Source organism: Anastrepha obliqua, chromosome 5 (assembly GCF_027943255.1).
Source record: "Anastrepha obliqua isolate idAnaObli1 chromosome 5, idAnaObli1_1.0, whole genome shotgun sequence".
NCBI classification, from domain to species: domain Eukaryota; kingdom Metazoa; phylum Arthropoda; class Insecta; order Diptera; family Tephritidae; genus Anastrepha; species Anastrepha obliqua.
Window position 1 is genome coordinate 68,356,354 of NC_072896.1, and position 19,722 is coordinate 68,376,075.

General features: G+C 36.3%; 1 protein-coding gene across 3 annotated transcripts in view; it reads left to right on the top strand.

Moving 5' to 3' along the window:
- The first annotated feature begins 13,376 nt into the window (after positions 1 to 13,376).
- LOC129249323 (polypeptide N-acetylgalactosaminyltransferase 5) overlaps positions 13,377 to 19,722 on the top strand; it is a 127,172-nt gene continuing 120,826 nt past the window's right edge. The window contains exon 1 of one of the 3 annotated variants that reach the window (XM_054889074.1): positions 13,377 to 14,211. The gene's annotated coding sequence lies outside the window, so the exon portion shown is untranslated. The remainder of the gene's footprint in view (positions 14,212 to 19,722) is intronic. The other 2 variants (XM_054889073.1, XM_054889075.1) reach the window with 2 other exon arrangements.

Below are 19,722 nucleotides of genomic sequence, written 5' to 3' on the forward strand. Positions count from 1 at the left end.
ATTAAAAAAACTTAGAAGGAAAACAAAAAAAAAAAACAAAATAATAACAGAGACTTGTGCCGGTGTGCATTGGCACGCAAGAGTAATACAAACAAGTAAGTATAATCGTACGGGCAAGAGTTCGCGCACCCATTTCGAATATTGCATTGGTATTATATTTATATAAAATTGCTTCTCATTTAGCAGAGACAGCCGAAGCCCTCGGTTTTGTCTAGCTATGAGAAATTGACTAATTAATTTTCAGGAAAATCGCAACAAAATCACCATAGGCACATGGTGAAAAGCCCTCACCGTTATTCGGCTCTGAGTAGATTTGAAAAAATCAGCTAAGGGGGCGTCCATAAATTACGTGAGGTGTTTTTTTCAATTTTCTGTACCTCCCTCCCCCCCTGATGAGATCTCGTGAGATTTTATTCAACCCCCTCCCCCATCCCCCAATCTCACGTGAGATTTTTCAAAATGTGGGTTTCTTATGTAAACGCGTTAGATTGTTATTGTAAAAAGAAAAAAAATTGCTTCGTTCTTTTATTTATGACTAGTTAAGACAGTAATCAATATTGCTGAGAGTTATAAGTGTAATAAAAATTTTACAATCCGAGTAGAAAACTTAAATCGAAACTACTGCGATTAAAAAAACGATATCTACTCTAATCCCTGCTCCTTCAACTTCGTTCTGATCTAGCCACTCTAAGCCGTTGACGCTTGTGCACAGTAACTCATTAGCTCGTCTTGCGACAATCCGTAAGGGTCGCACTTTGCGGTACATACGCGCTTGCTTAGCTGGTGCAATGTGAGCTGCTCGCCTGTGCTCTGCAGCTCTTGTGATAGATGCGAAGTAAATACCGCATGTACTGCAGCATATTTTCTCTAAATCATCACGTATACTTGGGCAATAGAGATCATAAGGCTTGCTGATAAAGGCATTCAGCGTTTGAATCGGTAGGCATATTAGAAATGGAGCAAATGACTTTCCGTCATGTTCTTTAAAGTCCGAAATTGTCAAACGTCCATCAACCTGAGTGATAGGGTATGGAGGTGGCAGAAAACGGTCGTGAAGAATCATATGCAGATCACTCCGGCGTGGGCTGCAGTAGTTCTGATCATCGTGTTTCACAACCTAAAAAAAATTGAAAACAATTCCCCTTTGTAACTCTTAATAAAAATTTGTTGACATTCGCGCTCGTTAAAAAACTAAAAAAAAAAAAATAGGCACGCATAAAAATTTGATATGAATCAACTGCAATGTACCTGGAGTAAATATTGGCTCTCTCTTAACAAAGAAGGTTGGAACCCATGATGGTTGGAACCTGTACGTGTGTCGCTGCCACTCAGCTCGTACGCTCTTGTTCATCGAGTCGCGCGTTCGGGTGATAGTGGCGCGAAAACAAACGACGGGCTACACTGTACCGTAAATTCAGATTAAATTGAGCTATTTGGTATAAAACAAATATGGTGGTTTGACAGCAGTAATGTATAACGTCGAAGTATGAATGAAATTATTTTCTTTCTAACGAATTAGTGAATGATCTTACTCATACTACGATTACGCTTAAGATTAAATCTTAAGCATGTACAATCAGGATAATGGACCAAAATAGTATAATTTTTTTTTGTTTCAATCAGAAAAAAATTGCGTGATATTTGCCGAGACCGCCCCCTCTCTCCAACGTAAGATTAGATGAGATTTGACTCGACCCCCTCCCCCCCTTAAACATCTCACGTAATTTATGGACGCCCCCTAATGGGCTGAAGTTACAATACGAGTATACGAAAAAAATCAGCCAATGACATTTCGTTGCTACCGATGATTGGACGAGAGTGTGAATAAATGTGAAATAATCGTGCAGAATTATGGTGCTCACACTCACCAACATAAACGTACGTTCCGTCTCAGCTGACACGAATAAACCAATGAAAGCCCCATGTAAATGAAAACTCACCACCGTTCTATGTTGAATAATGTTAATTATAAATAAATGAACTATTTGCATTTGTTGGCTTTTGGCTTTGGTTTATTAAACAGAGAAAAATTTTAACTGATAACGCGGATGTGTGAAAAGTGTATATGCAAAAATATCAATGGCAACATTGTGTCGTTGCTTTCTACGAGCTCAAGTTTTGCTCAATTTTTGTGTATCTCACTGGCAACTACGTTAACGTCAGTGGCTGCCGAATGCAAAAGTGGCAGCCAAAGTTCCCCTCACAATTTTATTTTTCACCATAGCTAAATAGCAAACCTCTATCTAATCGATCATGCTTGAGTGAGGCGTTAAATTGGGCCTAGATCTGTCGCACATGCATAAGTAGGTATTACGTTAATCGATAGAGGCCACATAAGAAACTTGTATTCAGCCTGTATTTGACGCGCATTGTTTCTGATTAAGTAATTATTAATTATTTATGGGAATAAAATTAGTGCACTTTCATTCTCTATAGGAAGCATAACTCGAATTCATATCGTTAAAATTAAATAATAAAAACAGGTACATCCTCCATGGAGTAATGGTGAACTGCACAGATAATATGGTCCAGCAAGTTATTTTGAATTCCAAGGGCTTTGATTCGTTATGCGTTAGCAAGAGCCGAATAGATTACGCAACTGATATACCTATATACATAAACGTAGGTTGGTAGCGTTGCAAAATATTACATTTGTTTGGAAGCAATAATGAGTATTAGCAAGAATGCGCTCATACAGGGAAACAATTGTTACTTCTTTGCTGCGCGGAGAAGTGACGAATCGAAGGCGTCTTTTTTTATTATCACATTTATATCAGGATGTATAGAATGCAGAGCCGATTTCTCAGCGAGTTTGAGGTTGCTGACGGTAGACTGGAAACTGACACAACAACACAACGGGAACACCAAAAGAGAATTCGTAAAGTTGAAGCAACAAAAGTGTCCCTATATGAACGCGGTCTAATGAAACTTGCCTAGAAAAAAAATTTGACAGCATTGAAAATATTGAGTTATACCAGTTTTAGAAGGTATGTATAGGTCTTCTATATATATACTTCTCGCCAAGAATTAGCAAGTGGTTCAACGAACATATCGCACCCTAAATACAAAAGGGTCACAACTCAAAATGAGCAGAAGCTCAAATATGAACGAGACGTTATCAATAAAGCGGTCCGCGGATGACATATGGCAAAAATAAATTTTTTTGTTTTTTGGTAGGACTGTTATAAGCTTACATGGCAAATTTCAGCGTGATATGTCACATAGTTTGTTTTCTGTGCTACTGTAAACAAGTCAAGCTCGAGTTTGGAAAATTTTGAGTTGTGTCCCTTTTGTATTTAGGGTGCGATATATTGGCAACTCGGCAATAGAGCTGCCTTAAATTACATGTTACAGTACAGCGTCTTGCTCGATAGCTTTGTTGATGCTTTCACATGAAAATTGTTTGTTAAGTTAGTCGAGTATAAAGATAGGGAGCGGGGAATTGGCGAAAAAAGTGGCCTTTTGTTGTTGCTTTCATATGCAAATTTTTCGTCAAGTTGGTCCAGAAGAGAGATAGCGAGCAGAGAATGGCGAATAGAAGAATAGTTAAATCAATTCATGTACGAAGATGCTTGTAAAAAAAATATAGTAAAATGTATGTCTACCAAAGGCAACTCTTCGGAGGCAAAAATATATCATTCAAATCCGGCATAAAACGGGCTGAATGCATACTTAATCTTAAAGATTACTATGCTTTGCTTAAGTTTATCCATAGTATTTAAAATGTTATTGTAATACAACTTTTAAGTGAAGGTTCTGTGGTATATTATTTACACACATAGCTCATAAAGTCTGCATACACCTTAAAATATACAGTGGTCACACAATTTATTCGTACACTCACAGTTTATAAGCAGATACACCTGATTTATACAAAAGAACAAAGTTTGGGCATATTTGTAAAAAACAACAACGATTCGTAAAATAAAATCTGACTTCCAAAACAATGTACCCGAAGTAGTCACAGTCCATTGGGATGGAAAACTATTACCCGGATTGGATGTACGAAGTTCCAGAGAAAAACGCTTGCCAGTACTTGCTTCCTTTCACGATAAAGAACAGCTTAACAGCTTCTTGCAGTGCTGCGACACAATAGCTTCCAATACTGGCCGTTTCAATGGAGCTTGTGCTATTTTGGAGCAAACTTAAGGAAAAGGAATTGCTGCTATTCGCCTGTCGTTATTATGTTTATGAATTGGTTCTAAAAGCTGTCTTTGAAACCAAGATTAAGCAAATTACTAGTAGCCCAGATATTCCGATGTTCAAGAAGTTCAGGAAAAATTGGGAAACCATCGATTCTAGTAAAACTGAGCCATCACTTAATTTCATAAAAAACGCCGAGACAGACATTGAAGCTTTGTTAATATTTTATAAGAATTAGACAAAGGTTTTGTGAGAGATGACTACCGTGAATTGGTCCAAGTATGCGTAATATTTTTGGAAGGAGACACAGAGGAAAAATTTAAACTAAGGACTCCCGGGGCTATGCATCAGACTCGCTAGATGGCTAGAGCGGTCTATTCTTCAAAAATGTGTTTACTTCAGAGACAATGCAGAATTGCAGCGAATGACAAAAAGGCTCTACAAGATGTTTGCTTATTTGTCGTGAAGTTGTATGTTAAAGCTTGGCTCGAATACATAGTGACGACCAAAGCATCTAACCGAGATTTGCGCTTCTTGAAGATGTTAAAAGAGTTAACGCAACAACTTCTAAAGCTTCTGCAAGCAAGTTTAGTCATCACTGTTTGATGATGAAGTTGATAACCAAACTAAAAAGAAAATGATTGCCAACTTCAACAGGAACAAAACCTCAAAAGGAAGTGGTTTGGTAAGTTAAATTTACTTTTTGTGAAATTAAATCTTTATTTGATTTATTTATTTAATTTAAATACACAGGCCTGCAAAATCTCGCTTTTGTACAGCTTCTAAAACGGCTATGGGTGTTTCTTGAAGGTTTATTTATGCTGACAACGAATATGACCTTGAAAATGCTCCAGCACGTCAGGATTTTTGGCAATTTGAGGTTAAAAAGTCAAAAAATGCAGATTTTGGCCATTTTTTAAATTTTTTTTTTGAGCAAGGTAAAGTTTTTTTTTAATTTTCCACAACGGCATCGCAAAGTACTAGTCTTCAGCTTTAAAATCCATTTTTAAAAATATTTTTGCGATTAATATAAAAAAAGTTATACTTATATAATTAGTTTATTTATTTTTCATTTCTTTAGACAAAACGCTAGATGATTTCGTATCGGAGAAGAGCAAACAATTTCTATCAAGACTGCAGATCCACGACAGTTTCCTACAGGTAGATGTATCTTCTTGAGATAATAACGTTACTTTTCAGGAAGCTAAAAAAAGAGTAAGCCATTTGGGAGTTGTGAATGATACTGCTGAAAGGGCTATTAAATTAACGCAATATTTTAACGGATTTATCACGACTGAAGAAGAACAGAAACAGTTCCTGCTGCGTTGTATCCGGACTGTAAAAAAAAAACTACTCTAAAAAGACGTTACCCTGACTGATTGTTATTGCTTTATGTTTTTAATTAAATACTAATGTTCTTATTCACTAAATTTATTGTATTGTATTGTGATTTTATAGCAGACCGGCACTGGTTGCAATTATGTTAAAAAGATGAGATTCTATATATGAGCATATTATAGCATTAGTAAAAAATGTAGAGAGTATCATTCCGAAATTAGAAAACAAAAATTTCTGTTTCTTTATTTATTGCATAAATACTAGAGAATTCTTTGAACTTTTTAAATAATACATACATATATTATGTACGCTTTTATCACCCCATGCCCACTAGTTAACCACTTCTTCTTTCTTGCGTTTCGTTCGATGTCTCGGCATCCATAATAATTACCAATTTTTTGTAACTTATCCGCAAACCGGTCAGTATAAAAATCTCTATCGCTTTGAGTAACGATGACTTTGTATCACATATTATATATTTTGTAATAAATTACATTCTTCGATAATATCTAACGCTTCACTATCAACATTGCCTCCAGTAACCATAATCTGATTATTTAGGTCAACGCCGCAAATTTATTTTCATGTCATATTATTACACAAAATTCATAAAATATTTTCTGTGTGAACCTTATATTGAGTGCGATCATAGCTCAGTCTATACATTTTTCTCCGAATTCTAATGTTCGCATACGCACTCCAACAGCCCCACGGCTATACATACATATATAAAAATAATATTACAATCAAGTTTAAAAATAATGTGTCACATAAGTTAAGCTGTACGTATTTTACACTTGCACCATCTACAGCAGCCCACTATATCTAATTCATATATAGTTCCATATATATATGTACATACATGCATGTGTAAGCATTACACTACGCGAAGTCGTGTACTTCAGAGGACTTTTTGTGCGACTTTCAGGCACGAGTCCGTTAGCTTTCATAGCTATTTGGTCACAACTGGTAAATATAGGGTTTTTCAGTAAGAGCGCTTCAACTTTTGAACTTTTTTGAATAAAACACAAACGGTTTGACTTTTTGACGTGATAACGTCTTATAATTCGATTTAACAGGCTGCACGCACGAAAAAATGTGTCGTTACCTTGCTCATTAGTGTTACCTTGCTCATTAGTGTTACCTTGCTCAATAGTGTTACCTTGCTCATTTGTCGTTACCTTGAATGAACTGCAAGCGAAAGCGGGGAACGAACGACAAAGCAAACAAAGCAAACGAACGGCAACGTTCGACATATATGCGCATATGTACATATATAAATTCACGTATTTGTGTTTGCATATGCCTTCTTATTGATTATTATTAACTTGATTTACTTGAAGAATTTAAAATTAAACCGAGTTTGTTAATAATACCTGTTGTTTTAATGTTATTATTATTTTTTGACGTGATAACGTCTTATAATTCTATGTAGCCGGCTGCACGCACCAAAAAATGCGTCGTTATCTTGCTCATGCGTCGTTACCTTGCTTGAACAGCATGTTATGTTATGTTATGTTATGTTATGTTATGTTATGTTATGTTATGTTATGTTATGTTATGTTATGTTATGTTATGTTATTTTAAAGTATATTATGTTATGTTAATGTTAACTCATTCTCTATATCCATACAAAATATCTATCAAACAAATAAAATTAAAATTTTCTTTTGAAAAATGCAAACATTCAATCAGTATTTTCTTATGACGTTATCACGTTAAACTATCGTCAGTAAACCGACTTTACAGACAACCTCTTTTTAACTAATTTTTTTTTTATTATCGAGTTTGAACATGTACATTTAAGTATGAAATTCGATTTCTTTTGCATGACCACCGCGTGCACGTTTTACGAAATTCCAGCAATTTCGCGTTCAATATTGGCTCTGAGCTCACAAATCGTCGCCGGCTTGTTACTGTAGACCAATGACTTCACATAACCCCAAAACGGGACGGCTTGTTAAATGGACCGTAAAATGGCCGTAATGGTCTTAAAGTAGCAGCAACAGAACGATTATTTTCATAAAAAATTTGCACGATTTGCAATCGTTGCTCAAGTGTGTAGCGTTCCATGATGAAATGTGTACTAATGAAGTTTACAAACGACAAGCGAAAAATAAAAAATATTGCGTCGTTCGCCCTCCCTATCGGAAACAAGTTGAAGCGCACCTATTGAATAACCCATTATATGTAAATGCTGCAATCAATTTTGTTATTAGCAATGGGCCGACAATATTTACGACTTTTGCTACCTGCTCGTCTCTGAGCTGTGCATGTAGTCGTACGTGTACCATAATAGGTATAACTGCATTGAAAACCTTCCCTTCTTTCTTCTTTTGAAATTCGTTATGCTCAATTGGGTCTTAGAGTACGAATGAGCAAAGCTTGGAAAACTCTTTGTGATGTATTAGGTTGTAATGCATAAAGCAGCTAGGCGCTGAACCTTTGTCATAGACGTAATGTATGAAGATTTTCTAGTCACGGGTCACCACATCAGAGTACCATAGAGAAGTATTGGTTTGACCACTACTGTGTAACACCAGTGCATCAGATAGGCGAATAAACCCCTAGTTGCTCCAAGCATCTCTTTATATGCGTAGAGGGCGTTATTAGCCTAGGGTACTCACCCTTACCTCCACATTTCAGTTCCACAGTAGCTTGCTATCTAGGTACTTTGTGTATGGTTTGAGAGTAAGTGCAGCGCCGTTTAGTACTGGACGTTTTAAGACAATATGATCTAGATATTATGAAACCAAGCCCACCACATGTTCCGCACCGAAAATGATTACGGCGTGCCGAACCATATTCGAAGCATTCAGAATTTGTGATTCCGAAGAGTCTCACTATGTATTGGGTATGGAAATAAGTTTCCGTCCTTTCTTAGCCTTTGACGAAAAATTCGAGTTCTTTTAACTTGATCCATTCATTGAGCCAGTTTTTGATACTTTTCTAAAAAGTAAACCACTTTCCAATAAGGACTGACTGCATTGATCGGTGCAATATCTGGAGAATACGGCGGACGGGGCAGGATTTCTCAATTCAGTCATGTCTACCGTCCCATTCTGGCCGCTTTTCATTGGGCGCTCGATTCAAACGCATTATCTGCAGTCGGTAACGATCGCCAATGATGGTTTCAGATGGTTTAAGGAGTTCATAATAGATGACACCCTTCTGATGCCACCAGATGCACAACATAACCTTTGAAGCAGGAACATTTTTTTTTCGCTGTCGATGGACGTGGTTCACCTGGCAGGCTCCAACATTTTTCGACGCTTAGGGTTATCATAAGAGATTCCTGTTTCATCGCCAGTGACGATGCGATGCAGAAAACTTTTTCTTTTATGCCGCTCAAGAAGCATCTCACACGTCACCAAATGTCTCTCCATATCCCTCTCCTTGAATTAATGTGGACTGGGTGCCACTGCTTTCTGGACCATTTCTATCGCGTGCAAACGTTTACCGACGGTTGATTTGTCAACATCCAACTCTTTAGAGATATCATCAAGGGTTCGACATGCGCCTTCAACCAATAATTTTTGTAGTTGAGTATCGATCTTTGCGATCTTTATCACTCACGTCGAAATAGCCACTTTGGAAGCGTCGAAACCAGACGCCAAAAAAAAAGGTTATTTACGTTTCAAACGAATGTCAACTACTGCGATCGAGACCTCAAATATACAATTTCAAGTCACTAGTATATTACTAGAGCGAACACAGAAATAGTATCAGCAGCGACACTTCCTTTACGAGGGCGGAAACTAATTCCCATACCCAATAAGAAGTATGAGTTTAGAGCACATGGCCGGCACTTTCTGGAAATAGCAAAACCTTACAACTTCGTAAAATGATACTTTATGGTTTGAATTTATGTTTTTTATATTATATCTTTTTAGCAAGAAGCCTATTGCCGAACATTTTTGAATGAAGCTGAATTTGCAAGAAAATAGTTTCTAACTGCACGGAGTCGTGTTAACTACAAATTAAGGCAAATACAATTAAAAATTAAGTAATAATAACATAATACAATATTTAGGATATAAGTTTATATCGTTTTTATATTTTCTTTAATCTTAGAACGATTTGTTTGCTGTTTGGCAAAGGGTAAGTAGAACTCTTTCTGCTCTACAAAACTATGTTAAATGTAAATAATTTTGAATTATCTAATTTTGTATTAGTTTTGAGTCTTAGAATATCCCCAGGAAGAAAAAATCAACATTTTCGACTCCTGCTCTTCTTTCCTTTTCAAAGGGTTGCAGGTCAAAAGGTTGCCGAAGCTGCTCGGAACATTTGCGACTTGTATGGAGAAGGTGTCATAGGCAAGTCTACAGCACGGATATGGTTTGCAATGACATGTCCCGCAGCGGAAGGCCTTCTGAATTCGAGGAAGAACGTTTCAAATCACTTTTGCGTAATCACTTAAATGCGTAATGAACTGCGATCATAAAACGATTCTCAATTACCTTCATTCAATCGGATTTGCCGAAAAATTGGGAGGCTGGATGCCTCATGAGCTCAACAAAAAAAAGTCGACTTCAAATTGCTTTTCAGCATCTCGCCCGCCATCGAGCAACACGAGCAACAGCACTTTTTATACCGAATCGTCACGCGAGATGAGAAGTGGTTCCTATACATCAATATGAAGCAACCCACTGGCTCCAGGAGAGAGTCAAGCCGGATCTTCATCGAAAGAAGATCATGAAATGAGGTTGGGGGGACTGGGAGGGCAAGGTGCGCTGGGAAATGCTCGAAAAGAATGCCGCGGTCAACCAGGAGCTCTTCATTGTTCAGCTACACCGCATGCATAAGGCTATTCAACTGAAAAAACCTAATCGACATGGTCAAACCATACTCCTTCATGACAACGCTAGGACCCATGTTGCACAAGTCGTCAAAGCCGCACTCCAAGAGCTCGAATTGGAGGTCCTTCAACATCCGCTGTATTCTCCGGACCTTGCACCCACCGATTATCATCTTTTCCGCTCAAAGTGGTCCTTAAAAACTGGTTTAACAACTTCTTTGACACCAGACTAGGCGATTTTTGGCGGAACGACTTCTACAAACTGGTCGAGAGGTGGGAAGATATAATTATTGTTTTTTGTTTAAATAAAAGTTTTCGGTAAAAAGCAATGTTTTAGGCCATTGAAAGCTAAAAATGATTATGCAAATAATTCAAAAAGATGAGTTTATTTTTCCAATTTCAAGTTTATTTGCGTGAAGCGCATGATGATTTTAAGGGATCCCGGTAGTCTAGAGCTCGAAAATTTAGGATATTTTCAGGATTTTGAATAAGAAAATGAAAAACGATATTTAAAGTTTTTAGGTTTTTTATTTAAATTCTTTTACATACAAAAATAAAAAAAAAATTTTAACTTCAATAATTTTTAAAATCGTGCTGAAGTTGACCCTCCCGAATAATTGGACCCAGACGGTGTGGTCCATTTTAGCTCTTCTTTTTAATTATTTGAAATACAAAAACCAAAAACCAACCCTATGCACTAGAATTAAAAAAAAATCACGAAATGGCGTGGTTTTGAATTTGACACTCTAAAAATCGGGGGTTTTCAGTTTTTAATAAAAAAAAAACGAAATAATTGAAATAATATTATAATATGATTCTAGTACGAGCGATTGTGAACAACATATTAAAATTTCAGACGATTCGGTTGAATAGTTATTATTTTTTTGACAACACTAGGCGGAAAAAAATCGTTTCGAGATAAATGAGTTTAAAATTCCAGGTACAGGAGCGCGCGGACCGCTCTCTACCTAGTTAATGGACTGTAGAAGTTATATATTGGGAATTTCCGCATGAGAATTTCACCGTATATTTTTAAGATACTATACTTTCGAAATATCGACAAAAAAGAAAAAACCGATTATCTGAAATTTCTAGACCATTTATTTGAGTGTTAAGGAGTCGCGACTGCTGAATTCAGACAATGACTGCTGTTAACAACTTCTGGACATTATTCTAGCTCGGCACAATTACACTAGAGTTATAGAAATTTACTAGTGAAAATGTTAACATCAATTCGCTCAAAAACGGTTCCCGTTTCCTTATTCTTTGTTGTAATAAAGAGTGTGCGGAAATGTGGATTGCGGCAGCTAACACTGCGCGTGTATGATGTTACAAGAAGAAAGTTTTTTTCCAAGAAACCGTATTTATTTATTTTTATTTGACAATAAACCTTTTTTATTGTCTTCACAGTTGAATGTGTCATCTATCAAGATGAAGAGATCTTACGGCGAATTCAAAAAACCTTACACCTGTTATTGGTCATTTACACATAGAAGTTGTTTTACGAAGATTGGACATTTTTTCTCGTACTAAAATTGTTTACGCGGAAAAGTAAATTTTTTAATAATTTACAATATAATAAAAACATAAACAAATTTTTAGAGGATGTTCGCTTCGTTTAGAGTTTACAAGAATCAATGTTAATTATCAAGAAATAATTTCATTGCTTCACCCTGTTGTAATAACGTTCAGATAACGTTAAGCACAGGGGTCCGAACAGTGTAATAAATTGTTGGACGAAATTTCATTAGATAAATAAGCAATAAGTACAACGTAAAATATAAAGTATAAGTGGTATAATACCGCTAATTTCAAAACAAATCCAATATAAAGATACTTTGTGCAGACTAAAGGTGGTGCCTTCAGAAAACCGCTACTTTATTTTTCGCGATTTTGACAACCGGTTGACGTCATCTCATTAAATAACCAAAACAAACAAAAGGAAGAGAAATTACTAGTCTGTAAGTATTAAGTGAATGGCTTGGCAATGTTTTGATTTTAAGATTTGTGATTTTTAAATTAATCAAACTAGTTAAAATTAAGTGCCGTGTGTTATATTGTGGAAGCGCGAGGTATAAAAATTCTTCCAAATGCATCTTTTGCATTTTTTCTGCCTTTCTCTTCCTCTTCCTCTTCCTCTTCCTCTTCAAAAACAAATAATTTAGTTTTCTTTTGTTAGCATACTCTCGGGGCATGGCGGCACAGTGAATTCGGAAGGCACAATCTTGTATACTATCATTCTTCATGTAAAGGCTAGTCGAGGAGTGTATCCCCATCCTAAAACTGAAAATATCCCCTATCGGTTTTTAAGTAATTTGTTATTAAAGTTGTGTAACTTAGTGAAAAGTAAGTGCTGTCAGACTCTTGACAAGAACGACGTTCGCAGGCAGGTTCCTTTGAATTTTTCAGAGGCATTGACTATAAGTAAAAGGGTGTTTGTAAATCCGCATTATTTTTGCGTATAAATTGTTGCCGCGCCAATCAGCATTCGGGCACTGTTAAAAACGTCATTAACCTCATAAAATTTGTGTAGTATTAAAGCACGTAACGCGCATCCACATTATTAGCACTGAACTGAAATACTTAATTTATGTTCGTATTTTTATTTTCATTGGCAGGCGTCTGGCAACACAATGTTATTGTCAGTTCTAAGAAATGTTATTTTCGTTTACAATTTGTAATTCATTTTCATTGAAATATTTTTGTACAAATATAAACACGTGTGTGACTACTATATATATTTTATGAATTGAATTAAAGTGCCAATCCATAGTGAAGGTATGTAAGAGGCAAATACAAAAATTGCAAAGCTATTATTTTTAGAATGTTTGTCAGAAATTTCTCCCCAACATCTCCACTAAATATAAATCAAATTGCTCAACGACATTATGCTGAAGTCAAGACTAAACATTTATTTTTTAATACAATTTTTATTTGTTATTGTTTAATTTTGCATTACGTAAAATTTAATTTTTCTCTACATCACCCTGTGCTACTTACCAATTCGAAAAAATTGCAACTTGGTTGCATCTTTTCCCTTCAATTAGATCGACGGGCAGCTGGCAACACTGCAACTTTGCCAGTGACAATTGACATTGTCAAACATCAGTCACTTGATGAAAATGAAAAGTAATCGGTGTATAAATTCGGACGAGTAGAACGGGTCATATTAATTTCCAATTGTTGCAGAAAATATAATAAATTTTTATCACTAAGTGTTTACTACAATATACGCAGTGTATGTATTCATCAAAGGAGATAAAAAGGTCAACAATTATCTGTTTGCATAGTGTAGTGTTGAAGTGGTAAGGAGCAGTGCCAGTTGATGGTGTATGTGGGACGGTTTTGGAAGATTGTGTGTGCTTTACAAGAAAGTACGAAAGTATGCAAAAAGCCTGGTGGCCAGCCAGGTAATAAACACAGGTGGACTGTTCATTTAGTAGTGCGAGGCTTACTAATTGACTATTAGCTAATCAGAAACTACATTTCATACCAATTGGAATTTGTCTTGCTGGCCATGTAAATAAATGCACTTATGTTAGAGTATAAGTAAAACAGGTATTTTGCAGCTTAAGTAAAGAATTCTTTCAACTTCCGGCGCGGAATCAGTAACATACAACAATTTAAGAATCGGCGAAAAATGGGAAAATTCATTGAAATTTGTGGTTTGCTCTTTTTATTATTGTGATTGTGTTTGCGTGTTCTTTTAAACTGCTGGTCGCGGTGGCGAAATATTAAGCGCAACGGCAGTAATTTCCTTTTGATGTTGGTTGAGAGAAAACAAATTTCACGTTGCTGCAGTTCATTCAAGCGCTTTTATTTGCCTTGGCATTTATATTGGATACCCAAAAACTTGAATTTAAAACAATAATGGATGATCAGATGTTTGAACTCATTTACTAAATGGGAAATTTCAACGGTTTTTACTAGAGGTGAGTGATTAGATTGTCATTTATAACATTCACGTATATTCTTTTATTATTGTTTTATTAACTCAATATTTTTCCGAGTCAAAGCTGCTTTTTAAATTTTTTTGCACATAGTCGAACTCTGAAGGATCTCGTGATGAGAAAAAGTTAAAAAAAAAAATAAATAGTATCAGTATAATAAATTTATTAAATTTTAATTCACACCGCTGGGCGCAATTGTACTGGACTTGCAGGGTCAGGTCCATATTCGTCAGTTATCGCTGTATTTATTACGAAATTAATATAAGCATATCAATCTATAGAAAAAACTCATAGCTACATTTTAAATTTTAATACAGCCGATATGGACTGAGTGGCTCTAATACTTTGTATCGTGTTCTTTGTATGCAAACTGTAAAGCCCAACAAATTTAATGTAGGTATGTACATATGTATATGTATGTTCTACGTTGCACGGTCAAATAGGTACATTCGATACGATTATTTTTTCGTTTAAGAAAATTGGTGTCTGCGTGCATGAAGTGTGGGGAATGCGGTACAGGAGCATGCGCTATCGTGTGCGCCACAAAAGCCCCACAAAAACCGGTTGAGCCGCATTTGCCCATAAATAATAAAACGACTTGATCGTGTAATGGCCTTTTGTGCTTTTGTTGTTGTCGTCGTGTGCTGTTGATTTTGTTGAAGCTTCCTTTTTGTGAAAATATGCACAATTGTAATTGTAATGGTTTACAAGTTTGAGGAGCTTTGACTCTGCGTGATATCTTGGTTACTTCATGCCGGATATTTAAGTAATATTGTTTGGGTTGTTTTCGCTTTAAATTGATATTAAGAATTACCAGTCTCGATATGAAGTTTGGCCAAGCCTTCCGTGCTCAATAATTGACCATTGTTGTTGTGTGTTGGTATCGACATTCTATTAAAAATTTAAACACTCAAATAAGATAAGATTCGGGGAAAATAACGCATGCTAATGAGATAAATATACTTGTAAATTATATATGTACATACATACTTGCATATAAGTATATACATGTGTTGGCGGTATACGAGTATCTACGTATATAAAATATTTGTAACATGAAGCTTAATTTTAACTTAGAATTTCGTAACCTGACTTATGTTCAATAAAAACGCTGCTAAACATATTATAAATATTTGAAAATAGCAAATGAGGAAATATATATTTTGCAGATTATATGTACATTGTTTAGGCTTACCTACAACATACATTCGACCTTCCATACATTTCCTTACCTTGAAATTCGCAACGAAACTTGTAAGTTTATACAATTTCAAACAACCAGTTCGCCAAAAGTCGCCAAGGGTGAATTCTTGTCTTAAATGCCTCTTTTCCAACTATGTATATATCTAGTAAATATTTGTAAGTGAAGTCGGCGACGACAGTGGTTCTATTACTGTTAACAAACAAACAAACAAACGACAGTGGTTCGAAACTCTGCATCGTCCTTACCTTTAGGCGTATGTATGTAGGCATTTTTAGTAACCAGCAACATGTTGCTGCTGTCGTTGCCACATTTGGTAGCAAATACGAAAAAGGCGATCGCCTCATATTAACAATGCAATGCCACGCAACTAGAATGCTGTCGAACTGGCTCTTTGCAAGGTTAGCATCAGCTCTTCATGTTGATGGCCCCGGCGTGGTTGCCGATATATACCTATGAGAAATGAGAATCAACATTTAGCCATTCATATATACATATGTATGGTATATACAGTACAGTATATATATATATGTATATGTATATATTTGCAACTGCATACAAGTAGTGTGGCGTATTCACCAAGCGTGGAATTAAAGTGCGCTTATAACATCTTAAATAAAGCACCTTTAATATACATCAAGTATACTTAATAAATGTCTCCTTACTTGCGCATGCGTACGGAATTCAGCATGATATAATATAATTATGTACATATGTACAGATTTTCAAGGTTTTGTATTGTTAATAAGAGCCTAAACATGCAACACTACAATTACTGCACTTCATTTAGGGCTACAATTACTTCTGATTAATAGTTCTTGTTGTAGTAGCAGTTAGTTTCTTGAACTTTTCCATCCGGCAATTCAAGAAAGAGATTAGCAAACAATGTAGTTGATTGAAACCGCGCTTTATTCCGAAAAACTCGAGTCAGTCCAAAGTTGTTCCTCACTTTTCCACTGCTTTTTTTACTTATATATCTCGTTCGCCTGCGAATATTCGATATTGGTCTCCGGTGATGATATTGGGACCATCCTTCGAAAGTTTCCTCTCGGATATTTCTCACGTTTTCACTGCAACGGCCCCAAACACTTCACTATTAAATCTATGGCGATATTTTTCATAGATGAGATAGTTCAAAGTTGAGCGTAACACCATTGTGACTTTAAGCAATCTTGAGTTATTGAGGAGAGCTTTCGGTAGTTCGCACTCAATGCCATCACGAACAAAATGCAGAGTCGCAACAAAGTCGTCAAATCGCTAACTTTTAGCACACATATCTTAAGTTCATTACACGCCCTGTTTTAAACTTCGTTGTGATCATTTGGTTAGAAGTTCGCATGTAATGAAGTTATATACCTGCCAGAGCCTCGGAGTCAGAAAGTGGGCGGTGTGATAAATGACCTGCAATAAAAGATAGACCGTTTCTGATGGGGGCACATACATACATATTATCGCAGCAGCAGAGGTTGTTTCTTGTAGTTATTAATAATTATGGTGATTGCTATTTAATGTCTGTCTATAAAATGTTTGGTCCAGTAGGTATGTTTTTTCCTGGATCACGTCCGCGCAGTCAAAGAAATGCTTCCTGGCTCGCCTGGAAAGTGGTTTAGTCTGAAGCAAGTGTATGCAGGTGTAGTTCCCGGGGTATCAACCCAATAGAAATTACTTACTATGCATCTTACCATGCCGCTAAATTGTTAGAAGGTCGTTGTTGTTATATCAGTATTCTTACCCCTGTCAGTGGTATGCAAACTTGCTGTTTCGACAGGTTGGGTCCAAAGGGAAAGAGGTGTTAGATAGGTGGGGCATGTGAAAATCTGTTTAGTGTCGTGCGGACTGCATTCACATGCTGGACATATGTATAGTATATCGAGGTCAATTCTGGATTACTAGGAGTTTAACCTGCTACAGTATCCAGAACGTAATTGTGCCAAGGTAGCTGGCGGTCTCTTCGTCTGCCATGGGTGGGCTCTGATTACGGCATTCGGGGGTCGGGAGCTTAAGTGTCTCCCGATGAATGTCGTTTATACTCTGTCTGTACACTGTCTGGCTCAGTAATTGGCAATCTGTTTTGTCCTGGATCTCGTCGGCGTTAGAAGGTCGTTGCTCTAGCTGCTTAAGGGCCGTACTACTACTTGAGAATCAACATATAACAAGTTGGTTTTATTATTTAAGTTCTCAACTTTTTTTGCTTTATTTCGACGACGAGGATCCATCATCGTCCATCAACATTTTAGACGATTGGTCTACCAGAACTGAATCATTGAAACCACCGCCTTGCTCTTACATTCGATATTGTATTTGGTCCATAAGCAGTACCAACTGTCTTGGGTGATTGCTCCGATTTTTCACCTTGGTCGTAGGGGCTCTGAATAACATTGAAGTAGTGGTATAGAAGAATGGTTTTACACTTAGAACCCTGTATCACGCAACAGACTTCAACAAAACAAAACTATAAGCCTAATACTACCTTTAAACAGCGTGATAATATCGTCGCTAATAAAAGGGTCGCTAAAGACATTTTACGGATGACATTCAAAACTTTTTGTTTCATAAACAATAAATTACCTCAGGCAGAAAGCGGTATAAATTAGTTACTCTTATAAATATTCAAACATTTTTCTACTGCACTAGAAAAGAAAGCCAGATTGTTATCGAACTTTATGAAAAAGCAAAAGGAATGTGCCAACCATTTATTCTTTACATCTATATATGTATGTTTGTATGTATATATTTATTATATTTATATATACATATTCATTTTCACTGTTGCTATGGATTTTCTATTCTTTTTTTCACCGCAAAACGGCACTTACAAACTTTAAATATATGATATTTCAAATCATTTCGCCTTTTCACGCCAATTCTACTTGACACTTTTCCGGCTTTCCACACAGCTACACGCTCGTTCGTCGAACCGCACACAAAGCGTTGTGGCGGACTTCAAGCATGAAATATGTTGATGGCTCTCGAATGATGCTGTCTGACACATGCTCACCAACTAAATGACCAAACAATCAACCAACCGACCAGTCAACCAAGTAATCGACTAACTAATGGAGTTGTTTTAATGGAGGGTCTCACTTTAACAAATCTTGCATTTTACGCCGGCTTTTCTAGCTCATAGATTTTTAGGTTTTTATATTCTTTTTGGTTTTTTAAGAGTACTTATCATTCGAGTATACATTTTCAGATTTTACAATCCATTTTAATGTTGTCATCATCATTTCTGCAGCCCCGGAAATGCTTCTCATATTCTCTTATTTTTTATCCATAGTCTTTGTTGCCAAAACTTTGGATTTGTGGCAGGGAAGACAAGTCTTATACATTGTCATTGCGGACAAATGCTGTCACAATGAATAGAACATGGGTACCAAACTGTCTGTCTAATAATTCATAGCGTTGGTTGAGCTGGTTGAGTTTAAGCCTGCAAACTTTCCGCTGTACTTGAGTAGTCATCGAAGGTGAGTAGAAACGAGCAGCAGCATTTTTTAATTATTATATATTTTCTTTGATTTTCTACTTTCTTGGACAGTCGACAATCGTCAGTCACTGGTTGGTCACATTGTTGTGGCTTCCGCCCACTCTCTTTTTTCCGCATCTTTGTTGTGTAGTAGTAACCGCTACTTGATTTTGAATTGTTAAATTTTTTTGTTTTGCGTTCAAGTAGACACCTCTTTGCTTTAGGTTTTTCATAACTTTTTCCTTTCAATTCCACTTCCTCTTATTACGTTTTTTTGTTCTGCGTAGCACATTTATTTTGGTACCATATTTTGTTTTGTTACTGCTATAATTTTTTTTTTCTTAAAATTTTCCATTGTTGCCGCAACGGTTCAATTCTGTTCTTTTATCAATGGTTTTACTGTTGTTTATTTTCCTTCTAAATAATTGGGGCACTAGTATTTTTATGTCAAACAACAAACTGTCCTCGACCATGACGTACTACATCCTCGTAATACATATTCAACATATACATATATATTTTATCTGACTCGGCTTTTTCAATTTAATAAAATCAAAGTGATACTAGTGAAAGTGGCCGACTGTGCGAGGTCTTGCCGCATGCCATAAGAACATTCTAGGCTGGTAAATAGATGCGATTACCGGTAGTTAAACTAAGATATGGATACTCCCATATGGTAAGCCGTTATTCTGAGGCGAATTCATGGAAAAAAGGTGCCTAATTCTTGATACAAGCTCTAATTAAGCTCTGCTTAAGCAGAAAATTTCAAGCTAGTAAATGACGAGTTGACTAAAGGAAACTTAACCACTAACCATCTGGGACCAAAACC